At 40.6% G+C, this 17,338-nt stretch overlaps 1 protein-coding gene across 3 annotated transcripts in view; it reads right to left on the reverse strand.

Annotated features, from left to right (window-relative positions):
* Positions 1–17,338, reverse strand: part of CHODL (chondrolectin) — a 277,889-nt gene that overhangs the window by 205,904 nt on the left and 54,647 nt on the right. The gene's annotated exons all lie outside the window — the stretch shown is intronic.

The following is a 17,338-nucleotide window of genomic DNA, read 5'->3' on the forward strand; positions in this document are numbered from 1 at the left end:
TCCCAAAGCTAGTGTTCAAGTCCTACCAAATTCAATGTTCATATATTCTGCGCTTCAACCCCCTTCCTTCGGCAAAGCAACAGATGAACTAAGGCTACCAGTCTGTTAAAAATACCGACCAGAAGGCATAATGTCTGAGAAAATATTTGATGTGCAGCACAGCATCCTTAGTCAGCATCCATGCAGCACCACTGGAGATAATGACTCCCCAACACTCTCCAGTCCAAATGAGGCTCAAGGCTATTGCAAGAATATATTTAAACATAAACATGTATGCATGGCTCAATATTAAAGATAACAATGGCTAAAATATACAATTATACAACCAAATCATAAATCTCCTATGTGTAGCTCACAGAATAAGATCTTGGAAAAAGGAAAAAGGGGGGGTGACATAGATCTTTGCAGCAGCCATATGACCTATTCAGCATCCTTGCCTCCAACATAGGATGAAGCCGCTGTAGATCTCAGACAGGTGTCTCTAAAATGTATCTGAAAATCATCTATGACCCTGCAGTAACTGATCTATGCTATCTGTAGCCTATGAAGATGGGAAGCACAGCCTTCACAGTAGCATCAAGCAGAGCTCTGCTTCTTAGCCATGCTACCAGCCACCATACAAGTACGCCACCTCATACTTACAAAGCAATCACCATGATCTTCGCAATGTCTTTCCATATTGTCTGGTAATGCATCTAGAATACTTAGGTTATCTGCTCCGCATGCCCCACCATGAGGTCCAACACAGGTAACGTCTGGAGCAAGAACTCAACAAAATGAAATAGATTCAAAATTCCACAACTTATTATCTGTGCAATGAGGCACAGACAAGACTCCTTACTCAAAGAAGCTAATCACCACTGCTGACAAAATATAATAAATCAACCTCACCTTCTTAACATATAAGAGGTCTAAAGAATCTTCCAGGAGCCCTGGTCATTCAATCTAATGCCAAGAATCAAGAATTGCTAATTGTACCTGAAATATACCCAATGCAAGTTGAATTCAACCTCCAGAGTCAATTTGCTATAGGCATTCTGCAAGGCACTTTTAAACAACCAGTGGGATCGAATTCTAACCTCTTTCAATTTTGGACACTGTTTATGGCCAGTCAGACAATGGAAAGTCTGACACACTGAACACAATTTCACATCCACCAGGACACTCCCAGTGTCAGCTTTGACCACATACTGAGAACTCAGAAGATCAACAAAAGACAGAAAACTATCATTACTCATCGTCTGCCTCAACCAAATCCATGTTCAAAATTATTTTGAAAGATGTTATGGCTGTCAAAAAGATTCAACTTGAGAAAGCATACAGAGTTGACACATTAGAGAAAAAAGTTCAGACCAGGTATAATAGGCTCACTTTCTTTATGAAATGTTGTACTAAAACAGAAGGAAAAGTATCTTCGCTACAAAACGCGTTGAAAGAGCATCAAAGTAGCACCCAACAACAAATGCAAGCTCTGTTAAGCAAATGCAGAACAAAACAGGAAAACATGTATTGTCAGAAAAATGTATGCATTGTAGGGATCCCAGGAGGAGCATATGGAGAATCAGAGGTTAGCACAATTCCCTGGATTTCACAATTACTTGTTCAAATTGTGTGGATGAAGTCCAGGGTCCACAGAAAATGCAGAAACTCTCAGTATTTGAAGCATACCCAGTTCCATCTAAAGCCAAAAGTCATGCAGTAGACCATGTGCCTTTATTGTTACCTCTCAAGACTTTATCACCAAGGAAAGACTCCTGTTCAGCATCAGGCACAAATGACTGTTTCTAATTAAAGACATTTTTGCATTCTCTGTATTCCCAAATTAACCTCTAAAACAGATGCATCAACAGAAAATGAGAGCACTCACTGCCAAGCTTTGAGCCTTTTCAGTTCTTACCATGTTAGTTTCTGGATCCCCACTGAAAATTAACTTGCAAGGCTTTTTTCATTCACTCAAACAAGATGGTTTATTGCTCAACATTGTTAATTACTATCATTTGCTTATTTATATTGTACATGTTAGTATTTAATGTTCTGACAGCATATGTTACGATGGGCCCACTTGTTATGGAACACAGTGAAAAGGCCTTTGCCTTGTCACTGAACATTGATGAATCCAAGTTGGGAAAGATGGCTGTACTCACAAAGGCAAGAGAGTCAAAGACGTGGGGTGGAGTGTGGTTGCTAGGGATAGTGGGGATCAAGTCAAGGGCAGTAGAAGATAGGGTGACAAGTGGAATTCTGAGATAGAGAAGGTTAGTTGTTAGTTGGGATGGAGGTGTGAAGCAGGAAGGTAGGGCCTCACCAGGGTAGCCAAAGCGGGGGAGAGGGTGAGGCGAATGTGAGAGATCATTTCTTTATTAATTATTTATATTTTGCTCCAGTGTCTCAAGAAATAAAGATAATATCCATCAGAGTAGAAGATCCTAACACCCACCTTAGCTATTACTAAATCCTTCCAATGAAAGACTACAATCTCCTAGGCAGACTGCAATTTTCTCTCTCTTTTTTGACCAAATCCATGTACACTAAACTAATGTGTGAACTAAACAGCCTAAAAGACCCCTTTATTCTAGTCAGGGATTTTATTTGTATTCTAAGGCCCACAAAAGACAATGCCATCAAGTAGTAATGGTGCCAAATGACCGCAGTTCACGCAATAAAAGCTTTGAGAGACAGTTTGGATCCTATCAAACCATGGAGCTTGATAAATCCAATTGAGTTCAGTTACACTTTTTCCTCCTCTGTACACTCATCTCACTCCATGAGAGACTATTTTCTAGAATGGAGATAATGGGCAAACAATTAAAGCTATCATTGACTTATGGATGATTTCTCATAAAATACCTTTTTATATTGAGAAAATAGACAAAGTCGTTGCTCAATTTCTAGAAACAAACATTCATTCAGCTACATGGTCTATTGTGTGGGATATCTTAAAAGCCATACTTCACTGTCACACTCTGCAGTACACTTCTTAGTAACTAAAGTATTATAAGAAAGACAAATTCCAACTACACACTCAGCTAACCGAGACAGAGAGGAGATATGTCATGCTTGATTATTCAAGAGACTCACTGGCAAACAAACTATCATCATCTCCAATGTAAGATCACCAGCATTTAAGTAGAACATATACATCAATCATCCCAAATATCTGAATCGTCAGGCTTGAAATTAGTGAAAAAGTCAGCTCAGTCTTGTCTAATGACAATACAATGCAGCAGCTTTAGAACTTTATTACATTTTTGCTTGCACAGGAGAACATTAAGGCATTTACTTAGATCCAGCTGCCATCTATCACCAAATAAAAATCAGGATTTAGCCTATCAGTCATAAAACAGCTTTTAGATTATCTCACTTTACCTTTACAATTCACTGGGCAATTTGAAGAGCTAACAGTCCTGGGCCAACTGTCAAAATTATCAGATGTAATATCTGCTCACCCTATGGCCAAGCCTGCAAGCACCAACGCCTTAACTAGTGAATTATATGCAACATTTAAAACAACTCTTTTGCGGTTCGCTCTTCTTATCCAAGACATCATGCCTGGTGCTTCCATTCCTCCTTTCTGACAACTACCAAGAATTTAGTTTTTTTTGGAAAAAGGTAAGTCCAATGTAGGAATATACTATTATCTCCCCATTTTGTCACTCACTGCAGACATTAACATTTACACCAGATTATTAGAAAGCTGATTAGGCAAGGTAATGGCAGATCTCATGTCCATATCAACTTTACAGCCACTCTAATAAACTGGGCCAAAACAACCCAACAATTGTCAAGACTGATTGCCATAGATATTGACAAGGCAAGGGGTGATGTAGTCCCGATGTTCTTTTTGGTTCTGAGTAGACAACCAGGCTTCCCAACACAGTTTGTAGTCTGGATGCAAGTACCACTCTCCCCCGGCAAGAATTATAATAAATGGATATTCTTCAGCCCCCTCTGATGTCTCTCAGGAGACCCAGCAAGGTTCCCTCTATTTCCTTTTCATATGCTCTCTATGTTAAGCTCTCTCCAATATCTGTAGAAAATATATAAATATTTCTCCAATAGTTCCACTTGGGACATCAAAAATATTATCATATGCCAACAATGCACCGTCACCACCATGGATTCTTCCCATGCCATTCCTGGTATGGGATCACAGGTCTTTGCATTCACCTCACTGTCATTTACATTCACAATAAATGCAATGAATGAAAAGAGGTGATCAGTATGCAGACCAGCTTTTTTGTGCAAGGATTCACTCTTTGACTTACAGAATACTATTCACTAGGTGTGGACGTAAGTTGGGTTATGCAAGAAGAGTAATTTTTGCATGTAGTGCTATTTTCATAGTGCAAAAATGCTCCCTCATGTCTAAAATGGACTCAAAAATTAATTTTACACTAAGAAATAATGCAACACAATTTGACTAGCAGTGCAGGTGGACGCTCAGGCTAGTTAGATGTGTTTTTCGGGTAGGATTTTCTCCCAACTTACTCCTTGCATTTAGTAATAATTTCATAGTGCAAAAAGCACCCTTGCTTGCAAACTGGGCATGAGGATGCATTCTGTGCTAAGAATATAGCTCTAAATGCAACAGAACACAAACAGTAGCACAAGCAGCCGCCCATGCCTCTAAATATGCTCTCGCAATAGGAGTTTTCCCCCTAAATTACATGAGCGGGAGTAATCACATTATTATTGGAGTCTAAGACTAATGAGCAATTACCATACTTACTCTGATTACTCTGGTATAATTAAAATGACTCTCAGGCCTACTATTCACTCTTCACATAGCTTAGCAGTTAACTTATCTGATACTGCACAAATCTTCCATTGCAGGATAGTTAGGTGGTGCTCCCACTAAGAATAAAGGCAAAAAGGCCTGTGCCACTGACCTATAGTCAGCTGCCACCAACAACAACTTTTCCCTATTTAGTGGGTGATGGAGGACATCGCCATGATGGTTAACCATACTGATGCCCTGCACATCTGTCAAGAAAAATAAGGAATGGCAGCAAAGGGACCACAGGTGATTGTGGGCAGCCTTGATTTTGATATATATTCCCTTCTTTCTGCAAAAAACAAATGCAAATTCTGAGCATAATCAAAATGCATAATCAGTAGTGTGAGAGGGGTACGTAAAATATAAAAAGCCTCAGTTACAAATTGAATCCACGTGATCCATCCCCCACGATGGAGTATGACTTTCATAAAGGTGGAGAAAAAGCTTTAGATTGGTCTCTTGGGCCCCACTATAAATCAGGGCATAGGGCCTACCATCAGTCAAATTATGTCACTGTCATATCCTCACCCCAAGCTACAATAGAGATCTATTAGTTTTGAAAGTAGCCATGTCATGATGTATCCTGGTAAAATGAGGGACGCCCCACAGCTCCCATTCGAAAAACCACTTCATGCAACTGTTGTGCACATGTAGTAGTTTAAAGGTATTTCTAGGATACAATTTTGGAAGATAACCGTTTAGTGCCCCATGTAATGATGAGATACAGATATCATTCTGTCGTCTATCCTGCGGCTGGAATGAGCACTAGGAGAGTCTTTATTTCTCCCAAGCCTGGGGATCTCTCTACCATGACATAGAAACTGTTGGAATTTTCGTGCATTCTGCGGTACCAGCACCCGTGTCCCTCCAGTGTGGGTATAGATGAGCCCCTGGAATTTCTCAGTGACTATAATGACTAGGGAGGAGAAAAGGAAGAAGGTCTATTTTAAAATACTTATAGTAGCAGTTGTACACTGAGGTTTTAACTCACTCTATAGATTTAACTCCTTCTGTTCAGTGTTTCTATATTCAGCAGCATTGTAGGTGGAGTCAATGTACAGTGAGACTTTTTTTTTATGAATCACCAACAGGAGAGGAGAAGTCTTGCTGATTCTTGGCTGGTTTGATCCACTACCAGAGCTTCACTTACCACCCACGTGGCCAGGGGCGTAGCTTGGTACCTAAGACTGGGAGAGAGTGAGTTTCAGACTTTCCAAACAATCACTCTGGCATATCATGGCAAAACACATACATGAGAAACAGGGCATGATGGGTCATAAGGGGCAGTGGAAAAGGGAAAGCAGTGTGGATTGTCTGGAAATCCCTGGTGAAATCCGACATACATTTCACCATACCAGACTGAAAAAATACCTATTCTCATCTATTTACTAGAGAATGCATTTATTAGGAGGATGTAACACTCCAACAACCAGCTGAAGCTATGCACCTGGCAGTCCTACCAACCCCCGTTCCTGGCCTAATTAAGAACTGTGTAATAAATATGTCTCACCGTCGTCCTTGCACTGATGGAGAAGGCAAGACATAATAAAAAACATGTGTAGCACTAACAGTCCAGAGGAAGTTCCTTCCAGATTGTGCAAATGGCAAGGAAAGGAAAGAGAAAAGGTTAAAATAACCCATTAAATTGAAAAGAAGAGGAATAATTGTATAAGATACAAGAGCTAATTTAAAGAAATGAGTTGATGAATGAGCAGCGGCTGTAAAGGAGGAAGGTGGACTAGAAGCAAATAAGGGACCATGAAAAGCTTTCATAATCTGCTTGATACCAACTGCACATTAAGCAAGTGGTTACAATTCAAATTTACAATTCAGTCCTTAAAATAAACATAGTTCTGTTTTGTATAAATCACGTTTATTCTACGTGCAGTTAAAAATATTACATTGTGAAGAATATGATGTGACACAAAATTCATTTTGCCCCAGGTTAAAATTTCCCTGGCCGCTTAGCCCTGTATCCTCTAGACTGAGTGTCCATAGAGCTGATAAAATAGAAAGTAGTTTCACTAATCCTATAGTGGCCGTAGTTCAAAAGATTGTATATATTCCATATGCAAGCAATTCAAAACCATCAGGGCCCAATAAAAACACCCCCGAATATGAATTCATTTGCACACAACCATTTTTCTTTTACTTTCTAAGATCGCAGGTCTTGGGTTATAATTGGTGATAACGGATGCAATTAAACGCAAACAGAAGCCGCAGGATATATCCCAAAGTTTCTTAACGTTTTTTAGAACTCTTGATCACATTACCAACGTCACCCATCTGCATCAAGTAAAACCTCAGTCATGTGCACCCAGAGTACCTAGGGACAAGGAGCCCAGTTATAGAAGGAAAGTCCCTTTCTCCAATTCAGACACAAATTCACACAGTTTACACCTGTGTCGGGGAGTGCATGCCTGTGAAAGACAGAATTGTGGGTTAAAACATGGCTCTGTTTTTCACTGCTAACGGAACTAGCCTCATTGTCAAGAGGAAGTAGGGATCTTCCTGCAGGCGGGTCCAGTGAGTGACTACACAAACGTGCAATAGGTGCATGGGGGCTTCCTGGGAACCAGCATGATCTCCTCCCCAGGTACACTTTCATAGGGTGCACTAACTGTGCACCAGCTCACATGCGATTCTAAGTCAGTGTGCCTCCTGACTGTTGGTTTGCCAATGCACTCACATCTATAATATGGTGCATTCACAAGCCTAAAAGCATTCCTTCACTTGCACGGGGCCAAAACCCAATGAAAATAAAGGGCTCCTTCCTGGTAATATGTCAGCACACATCCCGGCAGCAGCACAATACATATTATAGAAAGGGCACATCACTGTATGCAGTCCCTTTTGTAATACTAAGGTACCTCAGAGGCACAGAAAGCAAGTGCACATGATGTTCCGTTCCTGGAGCACAATGTGCAGTACAGGTCTGTGGGTACAGTGTGAAGGGTTTTTTCATCTTCACACCCTATATCCTTCACTAGACAGATATTGACAAAGAAGTATATAAAAATGGGAAGGAGGGTTTCTAAAGTCGTTTTCCATCTTCATAGCTGTTTTCTTTCTTGAGTGTAGCTGTGTTTTTGTATATAAACTAATATGAAGTGTGTAAGACATTGGGCTGTTGGCAGACTGGGTGTGGAACCTGGTCTGGCAGCAACCACAATCCTTGTCAAGGTAAGGCACAAGTAAACCTTAAATGAACCTGTTCTCAACCCCCTGGTAGCTTGTCACAGAACAGTCAGGCTTAACTTAGAGGCAATGTGTAAAATATTGGTGCAACACTTCAAACTGTAACACACAGTGAAAATACACCACAAATGGAGCCCAAAACAGATTTAGACAGACAGAGTATTTTTTAATGATTAACAAGACCAAAATCACAAAACTCCAAGTATTAGAACTGGAGATATGGAATTTGAAATATTTTAGAGAAAATAGTGCCTAAAGGAGTAAAGCATCCCTCAGCGCCCCCCCCCTGCGCCGACCGAGCACATCCACAACTTATGAATCACCGTTGACTCCTTCCCATCCATGACCCACCAGGTAAACTCTGTCACCTCCACCTGCTGGCACACACTCTGCAAACTCCAGAAGATCTTCAGATGGATCCTAGCACACTGTCGCAGGACAGTTACCCTTGCCTTAGTCATGAGCAAGCTCGACTATGGCAACGCCCTCTACGCCAGCACCACCACACTCATTCTAGACCTCCCTCACTGAGAACACATCTCCCAACACCTGAGGACCTTCCACTGGCTACCGGTCGAGAAGCGAATCACCTTCAACCTCTCACCTACACGTATAGGTCATACACAACGCAGGACCAGCCTACCTGAACCACCGCATCTCCTTCCACACTCCCCCCAGATCCCTCTGCTCTGCCCAGATGACCATGGCCACTGTCACTCGCATTCGGAAAACCACCGCCGGAGGACAATCTTTTACCTACACTGAAGCGAAGAGCCGGAACAACCTCCCCATTCACCTAAGACAAAGCCCTTCTCTCACCATCTTTGGGAATAACCTCAAGACATGGCTCTCCAGATGAGGCCCCTTCCCTCCCCACCAGCGCCTTGAGACCCTCACGGGTGAGTAGCCACACTTTACAAATACTGATTAATTGATTGATTGATTGATAAAGCACCAACTGTGGATATCAGGTCACGTCGGACCAGGACAAAGTCGCAAGTTCAGGTCGACTGTGATGAAGCATGGACTGGCTACAAGGACTAAGTTAGTCCCATTGAACAAAATAACTTAAATCCTGGTTTATGGAGCGTTGTGTGGATCTGAGTCAAAGACTGGCTTCACAGCCGAGGCAATGTGTCATTTCTGGGAGGCATCAAAGGTGCAGTGCGAGGTAGTGGTGCATCATGGAACCAGTCGATGGGGCTTGTGATGTGAAGACCGGTGTCAGGGATGCAGCATGCAGTCGGGGCATCTGTTCTAAAGAGCTGCAAGGCTGAGATGCGGAGTCCAGCGATATCTTCAAGGCTGTCGTTGATGAGTGATATGTGGGCCTGCCTGTGAATGCGTCACACAGTCGGTTCCAAAGGTGGTGTGGGCTGTCGTGGCGATGTGAGTCCTTGTGACGGGTCCAATCCAAGCAGCTGCATTGATACCTTGATTCTGCTCGGGTTTTGCCAAACAGAAGAGGTGATGCCTTGGTTCTGCTGGATCCGCAGAGGATTGTAAAGCACCTCAAGCCCACTTCCAAGGGTCCAGGACTGGGGTGGCACCACTCGTCAGGGCAGACTCACAGATGGCGGAGTCCAGGTGCAGATGCAAGCTTGTAGGAGGCCTGTTATGTCCGTGAGGCTTTAGATCAGGAAGCCAGCCAACCAGCCCTTGGAGTAACTCTGGGTTTAGGGTTCAAAAGATGCAGGTCCAGTCCTTCTTACCCAGGCAAGAGGGCAGCAGACAGCAGGTCAGCACAGCAGAGCAGAAGTCCAGCAGAGTGCAATCTAGCAGAAAGGCAAAATTCAGAAGCACATCAATCCTTCTTCCTGACAGAGTATCAACAGGTCCATAAGTGTACTGAAGTGGTGTGTCTGACATCTTTCTTTCATTCTTTTATACGCATTTGGGCCTTTGAAGTAGCTAGAAGCTTCTAGAGGCATGCATTTGAAGTGCACAGATGCCCTGCCTTTGCTGCCCTGGCTCCAGAGTAACTACAGAGGGTATGCAGCCTTTTGCATGGAAACAGGACACAGCTTATTCAGGTGTAAGTGTGGCTGGGCCTAGCTTCTTCCTCCCATTGTGTGTGGCTTTCCAGCAGCACACACAAAACCCAGCTATTAACTGCACCCAGTCGTGACCAAAGACAGGCTGCAGGTTCCAAACAGCCAAAGCAAAAAAGAGCATGACTACTTTCTAGTGCAAAAACAACAGATGATGGACGGAATGAAGAATAAATCAAACATTCACCCCCAGTCACAGATCTGGGTTTAATCCATCAGTTTTTTGCTTGCCATGCCATTCCAGTTTGGACCCAGCCATATGCAAATCAGTCTTGACCCTGTTCCTCATAGGAACAGTCCAGCCTGAACTGCCTGGACCAAAAACAAGCATCCTGGGACCAGTTTCAGGGTATCACCCTTCAGTGGCAGCACAAGAAGGATGCCTTTGAATCTCTCTAGAAAGATGAACCCTAGGCAACCACAACATAGCACAAGAATAGGCAAGAATTAACATTGCACCTTTTGATGTGGAGAATACTGTTCATAACTCTGTTTATTGTGATCACAATATAATGTAGTTCAACATCAAAAGCCTCAGAAGGCACTCTCCACAGAGCGAGAATAAACTGTACTTCTGAAGAAATGAATTGTAAATGAAAAAGACGTACATTATTATATAAGACTAAGCAAGCAAAAATTAGCAGACAACATTTTATTTTTATGCTTGACTGTTTTATTTGTGAAGGTAAAGACACTCATTACTTAAGCTGGGCCCAAGATTTATGTCAGAGTCAGCTTTCTGTAGGAATGGATAGTGAAACAATTGGTTATTGCATGGTGGTGATAGCAGGAGGTACAAATGCAGACAGGGCCTAATTTATAAGGAGTCACCATGCAAGTGACATGACTGCTATCACTGGCTAATTACTAATGCCAAGTAAGCATGATGTAACGGATGGTAACAAGACAAAACACTGGCCAGACCACAATGTTTTTTGTTGATTAAATCAGAGGCATTGTTTGCAGGTATCACCGATGGCTCTCACCAAGGTAACCTAGCATGCAGGTAGTCTCGTTCATGGTCAAGCTGAGAAATGATATTGCTCTACCAGATGGAGACATGTCAGACAAGCCATCTTATATCCTGCTAGGTGGAAATCGTTGCTCAGTTGAATAGAAAGCCATCCAAAGTAATTTATACCTCCTATGTGGGCAGAGAAATATTTTTTGTAATGCCCCTCCACCTAGCCACTGCTATCCAGCAGACTGAACTACCACTGACGGAGATTGCTAACATAATATCTACACGTCAAAGGGCACGAAGTGTTCACTCTTTAAATTGTAAATATGGAAAAAATAGGACAGTCATAGGACAGGGAGGAAGCACAAGCTGGAGGGAAGGCAGTATAACCCTCTTCTATTATTCTTTGAATATATTTGTAAAGAATAACAAACAATAACTCAAGCAATGCCTTTATAAAAAAAAATTAAAACAACAAAATTTGTATTTCCCTTTATTAAAATTGATAACTCAAAGTTAAGAAGTGAGTAGCCTGTTGCTCTAGTAAGCCCTTTCCTGACTTTCAAACTAGTGTTCAAATTAATTGGCGGACAGCCTTTCTCCATTACACCTGAATTTGAACACTCCTAACTGAAGACAGCTTTCAAATGTTTACACCTCCTACTCTTCTACATGGCAATAGACCCGATCCAGAAGGAAGACTCTGGAATTTGGAAGCCAAAAAATGCTTTATTTTTGTTGTCTCCCACCTGAAATTGCCTCTTCTTCAATAGATGTCAATGGGGAAATACATTCCCCAAATTATTTTCTTAAAATCTCCCACTTTCCTTGTCTAAAATGTTTGCATGTAAGTAACTCTTACCCAAACCTTTGCCCTCATTGTGGAATTTCTAACAGCAATTTTCCTATTATTAAGACCATTGTACATCTTCCATGTCAAGGAATTCTGCAGTGGATGGATAAATCGTATTGGATGGATGGAAGGATGGATGGATGGATGGATGGATGAATGGATTGGATTGGGTGGGTTTGGATGGATGGATGGGTGATAGGACAGGACATTGGAATAAAGGGAATGGCTTCAATTAGTGATATACTAGCTAAATATCTATGTAAGCATGGAATACAAGTTCACTGAAAGCAAACTAGAAAGTCATAAAAGCAGGACATACAAACTAAATTAATTTACAAGTATAAATGTAGTCCACAATTAACATACAAACCAGCACGACATACAGGACTGCAGTTTTAAATGCACCTCACTACATACATACTATAAAAGGATAACTTTATAAAGAACAGTTACAATCTTGCCTGCTGTGAAACTGCAGCTGTTATAATGCCAAACCTAAAAAAGACCGAGTTATGCAAAGAAGACTTGAATTACTACAAATAAAATAATACAAGTATAGCAGAGGAGTTGGGGGCCGGTGAAGATGGGAGTAGGAGTTATTTTTAGATTCTTTGTCAGGTGACAACATGTCCAATCAGCTAACTTAAGAAGAGCTCAAAGTTGGTATGACCAATAGCAGTCAATAGATATAAAGGAAGGACCAATGGTCCACATGATAAATGAAGGGCAAATGATTGAAGATTAGACATTAAAAAACTGGTCAATTTCAAAATTCTGAAAAATGCAGTAGAAAAATGATATTTGTAGAAACAGGATGATCACTAAAGGAAGATATTTTTGATTAATTTCACCATTGCACCCATATGATATTGAAGTGTAAAAGGTGAGATAGGAAATAGAATAGGTTAGCATAATACATTACCAAAGAGACTAATTAATGAAAGTATTTAGGGCTTGATTTAGAATTTGGCGGTCATGTTGCTCCATCACAACTATGACAGATATCCCATCCGCCGAAATCTAAATTCCATTATGTTCTATGGGATTTAGATTCCGGCGGATGGGATATTTGTCACTGTTGTGATGGAGTAACCCGTTTACTGAGCTCTAAATCAGGCCCTAAGCTTGATAGATAACTCTGAACCTGGGGTGGGGCAGACCACTGTTTTTCCATGGCTAGTGGGAATCCCAAAAAGGTCTATTATTCATCATAATGCACCTCCACAGCAGGGAGCTTACTATATTCCCCTTATCCCTATCCAACAACAACATTGTTGCACATGTTGATTTAATACGTATACTCAGAACAAACACTGGCAAAGCTCATCTGGCATAGTGCATGCATACAAAGAGAGAAAATGTAGACTGTTATATCCACCTGTGTGTGTGTGCACGCACACACACACACACACACACACACATACACACATCAATGATTGCAGACATTGTGAAATTGGCACACCCTTATTGGCATGTTTAACGTATCTGTAAGCCCCAAGTGTAAGGTACATAGGGTGCCCAGAGCCTGTAAATAAACGTCGCTAGTGGTCAGCTCATGCATTGTGGCCTTCATTACAATGACAGTGTAAATAGCAATGTAGGTCTATGATTGGAAGCCAGACAGTTGCAGTTTCAAAAGTAAGACATTTAGGAATTTAATATTAAAACCCAAAGGCTATTTTCACTGTATTAAGGTTTATTATTTCATAGGAAAAGACTGACGTACATTATTTCATTTAATAACGCTATTTTTGTTTAGGAAACAGCAAGAAAAATATTAAATAACTGTGTTTAACATTTTTTTTAAAACCCAATTTAATGGTGATGTTGGATTTTTAATAAATAGTGAGAAAAATTGACATTTTAGAAAGTTACCTTTTCCCTGCCTAGTTTCCTTTGAGAATAATTTTGCATTGGTTCTTCCAATTCTGTGAGCCATTAAATAGCATTTGACCAGAGGTGAACATTGCTCAGGGAGGAGGGAACTAAGGCTTGAGCATGGGGAGGTGTTGTTGTTCCCGTGACAGGATGACCAGTGAGGTTAGGCCCAGGAGCAAAATCAACTTCTAGCAGGCCTCCCCGTTACAGGTAAACATTAGTTGACACTTGGGCAGGGCCTTCCTTTGTCCTCCCTGCCAGACAGGCTCCAATAACACCGGGCCTCTTTTGAAATTACAATGTCAAATCCTCTGGAGTGTCAAATATTGCTTGTCAGGTCTGCTAGGGTTTACAAATAACACTGGAAACACATTTGAAAGGCAGGGAAGAAGAATGCAAAAACAATTCTTGTGTATCCACTGTCTGTCTGCTGGGAAATCCTTCCTTGATCTACCAGACTTCTGTTTCTAGTTTGTTAGTAGTAGAAAGACTGCTCTAAACTGGATCTTAGCATTAGAAGTGGGAAGATACAAGAGTTACCACAGTACCATAGTACACTTCCCACACACTTCCCATCATTCAGAGCCCAAGTGGCCGAAGACTTCCATCATCTTGAAGATGCCCAAAGTAGCTCAAGAACATTTTCCCCATTGTTTTTGGTATTCTTACGAACTAGCTCAAGCCAGTTGAGGCATCTCCAGGCACACTCCTGGACCAGAGGATCAGAAGAAGACTCAACCTGCAGCCTGTGACCTGGAGAGAGCCCTGAAAGAACTAGGATAGCTCACTCTTATACCCGGGACAAAGAAGTGAACACCAAGGATCATAATGCTGGTAAAGTTACAGAGACACGCCAGGTCTGCACTGGATCCTGCTATTTGGCCTCTGCCTGACACTCAGTTAATCTCTAATTAGCTCTGTGAGGTTCTGAGGAGCTTTAGAAGTGTACGCCTGTGGTGGCTTCAGCTCAAAAGACTAAAGTCAGAAGGAAAAATCTTTTAACAGGATAAACGCAGTAAGAGTATCTGACCCAAGCTGCATTGTGGTCAGTCTCAAATTGTGACTACGTCTTGGTCTACTGTGACAATTGACTATCATTGTGACTTTATGCTTATTGGCAGTATTCCTACTTAAAAAAAAATTAAAATCATATCTCCAGTTCTCCTTGTTAGAGTTTTGCTATTTTTGGTGTCATTGTCTTTGTTAACTTTATCGATTTTGATTTCAATTCAGTTTGGGATTTTTATTGCATCACATTTTGACTTTATTACTGTTTTGCTACTGCATAATACTTTACACATTGCCCTAAATTAGGCCTATCTACTCTGTGCCATGCTACCGGAGGTTGAGCTCATGTTAGTTTAGTGACTTCAAGGGTTCACCCTGGAAAGGGTTTTTCCAATTACTTGAGTTAGGTAGTCACCCACAACAATTAATAATCTATTTTTCTACACATAGCAAAAACAACATTTTGTTTTGTTAAAATCTCCAAATATGCAGCAGCTGATTAATTCTGAGGCAAATGTGACAAAACCATAATTTGCAGAATACGTTGCTGATGCAAAATTGCATAATTTCAGTGATCCTGTTAATAGCAACATTTTAAGCAATAACACTAAAAATGACAAAATTTTCACTCTTCATACGTGAAAAGGCTTGTCATGTTTCATTAATACAACACAGATACGCAATGAAAAGGAGCAGTGCAAGTGCCTATTATATAAATAAAACTGCTAGCAACAATTCATTGTCATCACTGACAACATGTGATGCCATTGTCTTGTCTACTGTCAATCTCTGATTTGTCCACGGAAGGGAGAGCTCACTAATATTATTAGAAGCACTCAAAGAACAGCCACCCCCCTTTGGGGCACCAGTGACTGCTCATGTATTCTCTCCTAAACAATTCTCTCAGATTGTCATATGAATGGACAGAAATGGACTACAGTTAGGGCCACTGGCAATATGCAATTCTGCTGGTGCGGAATTTAATGTGTAATTATGGATTTGTTACATTTACCACATAGTCCATCATCTGATGCAAAATTTGCAGATTTTAGCAAAAAGCCATCTTAAACTGATCAAAAGTTAGTAAAACTGAGGTGACGTTGCTGCACACAGGTTGGTCCTTCATATAGATTTACTGGTCATCTTTCAGTTGGTTATGCTGTAGTTGTGTTTTAAACTGGTAATACTGAGATTAAACTTTTTTCAAGACAGTGTTGACATATGTAAATCAATGACAAAATAATAAAGTAATACTGCCAAGCATTATGCTGCATAATTTAGTCAACCCTGCTGCAAATTTGTTCCTCCCTGTTGCATAATTCCTGTGATTTCAAAAGACTTAAGGCAACAATGAGTTCATTCAGCTGCACGTCCCTACAGTTTACTTAGCTCATGTGTACACATTAATGGTGCTCAAACACTGTAAAACATCTGTTTCCAGGGTGTGTGAACTGGAATCGGAACCCTAAACCAGTTAGTATCAAAGCAAAATCTAAAGTGGAGCACACACAGACTCAGTTTGTTAAGTATATAGTTATTAAACTGATATTTACTAAAACCATATACAATCTGAATAAGTATGTAAATTTCTTCAAAAAACAATGTCATATCAATACATAGACATCAGGGCGTGTATCATTTTGTTCCTTTTTTCAATGGTTGCATTTACAAAAAATACTTATTACAAAAATTTACATTCATGATTTACAAAAAATACTCATTACAAAAATTCATATTTGTGATTTGATGACATGATGTCTATGTATTGATATGTGATATTGGTTACTTGTTTTTTGGTGAAAAATACATACTTATTCAGATTACTTATATGGTTATATTAAATATCAATTTAATAACTAGATACTTAAACTGAGTCTGTGTGTGCTCCACTTTAGTTTTTGCATAATTCCTGTGACCCTGATTATAGTGCTACTGTTAATCTTCTGTACATAAATCAATAAGATAATATACTGGGCTGATTCACATGCCACAGAGCTATTCCTATAATCCGTATCTCCAGAGATTCAAAGCATGCTACCCAGCCTTCTATTTCTGGAAAAGCAATGAGAACGTGTAGGACATCTACCTTTGCTGCATGGACACTGAGATTTTTTCAGATTTTTCTGACAACAATTATCCTGTGCTGGTATTTGAATTCCATACATTTTACCCATACTAAGCAGGAGTAAAGAGCTTGTGATCCCCCTTTAAACATAGTTAAATTGGTTTATTCCTAACTGATACATTTTACTTGCCTATAACTCCCTGCTATAGGGCCTAGAAAATGCACCTATGGCCTAGAAGTTAAATACTATTTGTGGACTGCAGCACCTATTGTGCGACCCACAGAATAGGCCTGGAAAGCATTGCTTTAGGCCTAACATTGTAACCTGACTGCTGCAGTGCAAAACATTCAGAGCAACCTGTTGAAATAGCCCTTTTTGATAGACAAAGATCTCCATTTCAAATATGAAGTCACCCCTTGTACCTTTGATCTTCTAGCCCATAAGGTCGGATACAGAGTATTTTGAAAGTGGACATATAGCAAATTAATGTCCCCGGGTCCCTATAGTGGCAAAGCTCCAAAAGCTACTTTCACCAGTGAAGGACAG

The sequence above is a fragment of the Pleurodeles waltl genome, chromosome 8 (genome assembly GCF_031143425.1).
Source record: "Pleurodeles waltl isolate 20211129_DDA chromosome 8, aPleWal1.hap1.20221129, whole genome shotgun sequence".
Lineage (NCBI taxonomy): Eukaryota > Metazoa > Chordata > Amphibia > Caudata > Salamandridae > Pleurodeles > Pleurodeles waltl.